This window comes from Jaculus jaculus, chromosome 11 (assembly GCF_020740685.1).
Source record: "Jaculus jaculus isolate mJacJac1 chromosome 11, mJacJac1.mat.Y.cur, whole genome shotgun sequence".
Classification (NCBI taxonomy): Eukaryota; Metazoa; Chordata; class Mammalia; order Rodentia; family Dipodidae; genus Jaculus; species Jaculus jaculus.
In genome coordinates, this window is record NC_059112.1 from 4904025 (window position 1) to 4910299 (window position 6275).

Genomic DNA, 6275 nt, shown 5'->3' on the forward strand with positions numbered 1-6275 from the left:
TTCTTCAGAATGTTTGATTCTGCTGTATATAATTCAATTATCTGGCCAAAAACATGAATGTCAGTGGGAGTCTGTAAATTATGAACTAAAGCTCAGACTTGTCATGCTTTCATCACCATATGTAGTTGTCTAGAATCTTTATGTACACAATAAATTTGTATATATGCTTATACAAATTTATAGAAGGTAACAATTTTTTTTCTTCTTGAATTACATTTATTAACTGGAGGACGTGACTCCCTAAAGCACCTGCATGCTACTGTAGAGAGTAGTCTTATAAATCGTAGATAATAATTCTCTACTTGTCCCCTTCCATCTAGGAAGATTCATAAGCTTGTTTTCCCTCATTTTTTCTATTAATATAATGTAATTTTGAGAGATTTGGCAAAAAGCTATGTTTTAGTGACTAATAGTTTCTCATATCCTTATACCAGTCTTCATTCTCTTAAAACCCAGCTATGTAAACACGGTTGCTGGTATCCAGTGGTTACCTTACCTCTGACACAAAGACTGCAAATCATTAACTGATTCTTCAGATTTGTCTTTTTGTATTGCATATATGAAGACATTGTGATTTTAACATAGGTAATTGAGTCATATTCATGATGCCATACTAACTCTTTCCCTCTTATGGCTAGCTCAGATTCTTTGTTTTTTAAACATGGGTTAGTACCATAAAATGTATAGGGTTTCAAACAAAGAAAATTAGAAATACACAGTTTGTGTTCTTCATGTCACATATTATGGGGAATTATACTGCTTCCCTTATTGAAATTTTGTCAAAATAGTCCCACCAATGGGCTATCCTTTTGTCCAAAATATTAAGTCAGATTTGCATTACTTCTGAAAAGATTTCAAAGTACAATGAATTTTATTTCATTCTGACACCTACCTAATCGACTTTTGGATCACATCAGAATGCTTTTATCATGACATCAATACCTATAGAGCTAATGATTCCTAGATGAGAAAAAGACTCTTTCATCTATGACTCACTTTTCAGCAATCAAGAAAAAGTTAACTGTTAATATATAAAATGCCTTAGTTTGATCTTCATGGACTTAAGTTGAATGAAAAAAATTGAAAAAAAATTAATGATTTGGAGAATCAGTTACTTGTAACCATAATTCAAGAAAAAAAAAAACTAAAGAAAAGTGTCAGGAAATATACTAAAAGGCAATATGGGTGATATTGTGGTGGTAGAAATAGTCTGTGTTATTGCTATCCCAATATCCTATTTTTAAAAGCTACTATCTTTTACATAGTGTTACTATTTTAAAGATGTGATGAAGGAGCCTGGTGTGGTGCTGCATGTCTTTAATCCTAGCACTCAGGAGGCAGAAGCAGGAAGATTTCTGTGAGTTTGAGGTCAGACTGGGACTAATGAGTGAGTTCTAGGTCAGCTTGAGCTAGAGTGAGATAGTGCCTGAAAAAATAAAATAAAATAAAATAAAATAAAATAAAAGTTCTCTCTCTCTCTCCCTCTCTGTCAAGTAAATAAATAGTACTTTTTTAAAAAAGAAAAAGAAGGGAGGCTAGAGAAATGGCTTTGTAGTTAAAGCATTTACCTGCGTGAAACCTAAGGCCCCAGGTTCAATTCCCCAGTACCCACATAAAGCCAGTTAAAAAGGTGACACAAGTGTCTGGAGTTCACTTGCAGTGGCTAGAGACCCTGACATGCCCATTCTCTCTTCTCTCTCTCTCTCTTTCTCTCTTTCCTCCTCCCTCTCTCTCAAATAAATAATAAAATATTTTTAATGTGAAGAAAATGAATTTCTAATTATGCTAAAATTCCATAATTTAAAATAGTTTTAATTGTAATGACAGCCTGAAATAAAATCTAGCAAATGAAGTCAGGTAATGGTATAATTGAAAGGCTTGTAAGGTTTTATTTAGGGCGTGCTGAGAGGAAGTTCCAACATGAAAGACCCCAGCTGGTTACTGGGTACTTGACAAATTACACATGACTCACTTGACTCTTCACTCTAGGAACAGAGAGTTGAATCTGTTCTTCGATTAGAAGACTCACCACTCTGTGATATCAACAGAGGTAAAAACCGCGACCTTGCACTGGCCCTGTTCCTCTGAGACTGTCCGTGAACATGAGCTGTGTTCATGGGCTGGAAGGGGATGATGGTATTGGAAGAGGCCACATAACAGAGGGTGTGATTGAAAGAGAACTTTTGCTTAACAGAGGAAACAGCATAGGAAGAGAAAAGCATTAAGAACAGAGAGAAAGAAAAAAAGTGGATGTGTCTGGAAAGCCATGGTTGAAATGCCTGAGCCTGCCTCTTGTCTCACATGACAGTTGAGGAATACACCCTCGAATTACTCTTTATCCAAACAACTGCTCTCTTCTTTCAAATCCTGTCTTTGAAGGAAGGTTGGGCCAAGTATGTTTCTCAGTCATCTGAACTTTCAATTACTGCTTATAGAACAGCAAATAAAGGGAAATAATACGTGTTGGCATTCCAGCTGCACTGCAATAATGGCCAAACATTATTCAATGTGCTATCATGTGAGGGAGGAGATTTACTGTAAGCTGATTAAGGAGATTGAGTTCCTGGGTAAAACAACACAGAATCCCTACATACAGTCTGTTCTGATTGGACAAACACTATATCCATGCTAGGGCCCTGAGACTTAATCTTTTAAGCCAAAGGGGGTAAATCACTTTTCTCCCCTGGGACAGGGTCACTGTTTCCTTGTTCTCTATTACATGAACCCGTGTCATGCTCAGTCCAGCACCTCTCAGGAAAACTACACAAGGACTTCCCTAATGTGCAGCCAGAGGTCTTTTCTATTTCAGAAGTGCTTTAAACTACAAAGTTTTAGAGTGCCACATTTTACATAAGAAGCTCTGAAAACAATTGAGACTTCTCTGAGTAGTTTACAATGTTAGCTACTTATATACCCCAACTGCAGACATAATTTTGTCTATCATACTTTTCACTGACATATATATGTGTGTGTGCGTGCGCGCGCGTGTGTGTGTGTATATTCATATATACATATTCATTCCCAGGGGAGATAGAATTGATCAAACAAGAAATTGGCAATTAGAAAGTTAAATTATATGAAACTCCTTGAACAACTAAATACATTGGAAGCCCTTGGTCATTCCTCTATATGCAGTTTGTTGCTTTAAAGATGTTTTCCTCTTTTCTAGAGTTTACTGTTTTGCAACCTATATGCACATGCCAAGCTTTCATTTTTTTTCTATGCTTTCCCTCCATAACTTCAATTCCATGTGTTATAATTTTTCATTTTAGTTTGCTTCTCACATTCTCCACTATTCATGTTCTTTCACAGCTTTCCTTTTGAATTTCTTTAGTGCATTTAAGATTTGTTGTTTTATTACTCTCCGTTGGAGCATTTGCTTCTCTTTTCCAGATAGATTCAGATCCTAAGAAGAGAGCTGCCCCAACATACCTCAAAAGGGGCCCAACTGAAACTAAGGACAACTGGCGAAATAAGCAAGGGTGATGTTTTCCTGTGAACCGGATACCAGCACAAAGGGGAAGGAGATCAACGCAGAGAAAAATCAACTCCTACCAAATCAGACAGCCAAAGCCTCAGAGGCCCCCAACACCTCAGCACTGAAGCAGACCAAAAATGAACCCAACATGGCTCAAGGAAATCTTGCAGAAGAGGGGGCAGAAAGAATGTCAGAGTTACATGTTGGGTCATGATTTGCAGAGACATTTATCATACTAATAACGGGGCTAACTCCACAATGCACGACCCATTTTCATTAACAAGGAGGGTCTAATGGGAGGGGGTAGATCACAGATGAGCCTAAATAATGGTACCAAACTGCCTGTATTTACTGAAAAGAAAACTAATAAATTAAATTTAAAAAAAAGATTTGTTGTTTTAGTAACTTCTTGTCTGTCATTGTCTATTCCAGTTGCAACACTCCATTGCATAACTGAGTGGCTTATAAACAGGAATGCCTTTCTCATAGTTCTGTGGGCTTAGAAGGCCAAGATCAAGTGACAGGCTGACTTGGCAAGGGTCTATATGATTCATAGAGTCTTTGATCTGTGCCTTCTCAGTGAATAAGGGCTTAGGAGTCCCTTTTACCCTTCCATATCTCTTTTATGAGGTACTAATTCCATCTTGTGACTGACATTTCTGACACTGATCTATTAGAAAACTTATATCTATTATGTTTTCTTCTATAACCTATTTTTTAAACTTTATTTTTATTGACTTATTTGACAGAAAGAGAGAGAGAAAAGCAGAGAGAGGGAAAGAGAAAGACAGAGAGAGAGAGTGAATGGGCAAGTCAGGGCCTCCAGCCACTGCAAACCAACTCCAGACACATGTACCCCTTTGTGCATCTGGCTTACATGGGTCCTGGGGAATTGAACTGAGGTCTTTTGGCTTTTCAGGCAAAGGCCTTAACCACTAAGCCATCTCTCCAGCCCCTCTATAACCTATTTTGGGGTAGGCTATTTCTCCTAAAACTGTAATTTCATCATAGGGTAAAAATTATATGGAATTTTGAGCTACTCATATATATGATAATTATCCCAAAGAGTTTTTGCTCTTGCAGCTGTGTTAGCCTCTATTTTCATTTCAGTGACAAAGGCAACTTAGAGAAGGAAGGGTTCGCTTTGGCTCCTAGTTTAAGGGTGCAGTGCATCGTGGCAGGGGAGTCATGGCAGCAGACTTGTGGCAGCAGCTCACCTCATATCTACAGTCAGCAAGCAGAGAGAGAGATAAATGCTGGTGCTCAGATCACTCCCACCATTTTATTCAGTCTGGATCCCCAGCCCAGAGAATCATACTGTGCACATTTAGTACGGAACCTCTCACCTCAGTTAATCCAACCTTGAAACTCTCTCTCAGTCATGCCCAGAGTTACTGTGCTCTAGGTGATTCTAGAGTATGTCAAGTCAACAGTTGATATTAACTATCATAGCATCTATTAAACGTCAAGAAGTATTACTAGCCTGGACTAATTTCGTTATAACTTTAACATCTGAGCTTTCAATTTGTAGCCCCGTGTGCTTATCACACATTTAATCATAGGTGCACCTGTTGGTAAGCTTATGACTTCAAAGTGCAGTGTGGTATTGGTGTCATTGTTGACAAATGACCATCTTGCCAGTAGGGAAAAGTGAAGTTGTAAGGGTCAAGTTTCTGTTGAATTTCCCTAGTTTGTTTGTTTCATTCTTTCCTTATTGCTTTCTTTTTGTTTTGTTCCTTGCTTTCTTTCTCTTTTTTTATTATTATTATTTACAGACACATTATTATGGACATATCATGTGTTAGTACCAACCTTTCCCACATCCCTGCCCTCATTTCACTGGGGGGCTCTCCTCAGCGGGGTTGCTCGTATTCCCATGGGATTGTGGGAGCAGCAGTCAGTTACTGGGGAGAGGCAGTGCCTCTGGGCATGATGTCCCAACTTGTAGCTCTAACAATCATTCCACCCGCTCTCCCACAAAATTCCCTGAGCCATGTTGGGTGAGTTTTAAGTCTGCTTCAATGATGAGCTCTTAGGAGTCCCTGGAGATGTGCTTTGGTAGATGTCGAGTGTCCTCAGGGTCTGTCTCCTTCACTCTGGCACTGATTGTCAGGCTCACCATGGAAGCTGCATTCTTTCCCATCTCCCCAATTCGTCTGGCATTTCAGCTGGGGCTTAGCATAAGTGTGAGGGGTAGTTTATCTCCTTGAGGGGGGATCTCACTACCATCTGAAAAAGGAAAGAAGATTATCCAACAGAGAGTGAACACAGCTCATGTTAAACGGCATTGTTAATTTAGGGAGAATTTTATGGATGTAGCCCCTCTTTTAGCCCAAGATTAGTGGGAGCTTGACATTGGAGAGCATAATCTGTCTCCATAGGATTCTGACCTGGTTCCCACTTCTAGATATGGGTTCCTTTCCGCTGAATGGATCTCATAGCCAATCCCAAGGGTATTGGTTACCCATCAAAGGTATGTGTCACTGTTGCACTTGTGTGTACATCTAGTCAGGGTGCTTGCTTCTGAGGAGCTTAGACACTTGCCTGCTCACATCGTTGTTGGACACTTTCTTCCAGTAGCACATGTAGCGCTTTCCAGCACTAGATGGACTAACTGGGATCTGGCACTCTTCCAGATTCCAGGTGGGTCTCTCCATGCTCTTTGTTGAGAAGAAAATGGTGTCTTCAGCAATAGGATTTTACAGTTACCTTAGCTGGGTAATCAAGGGCTTTGACAGAAGCCTGACTTGTTTGGGGGACCTTGTAGGTCTCTCCAATCAATAGCTCCATGTAAATA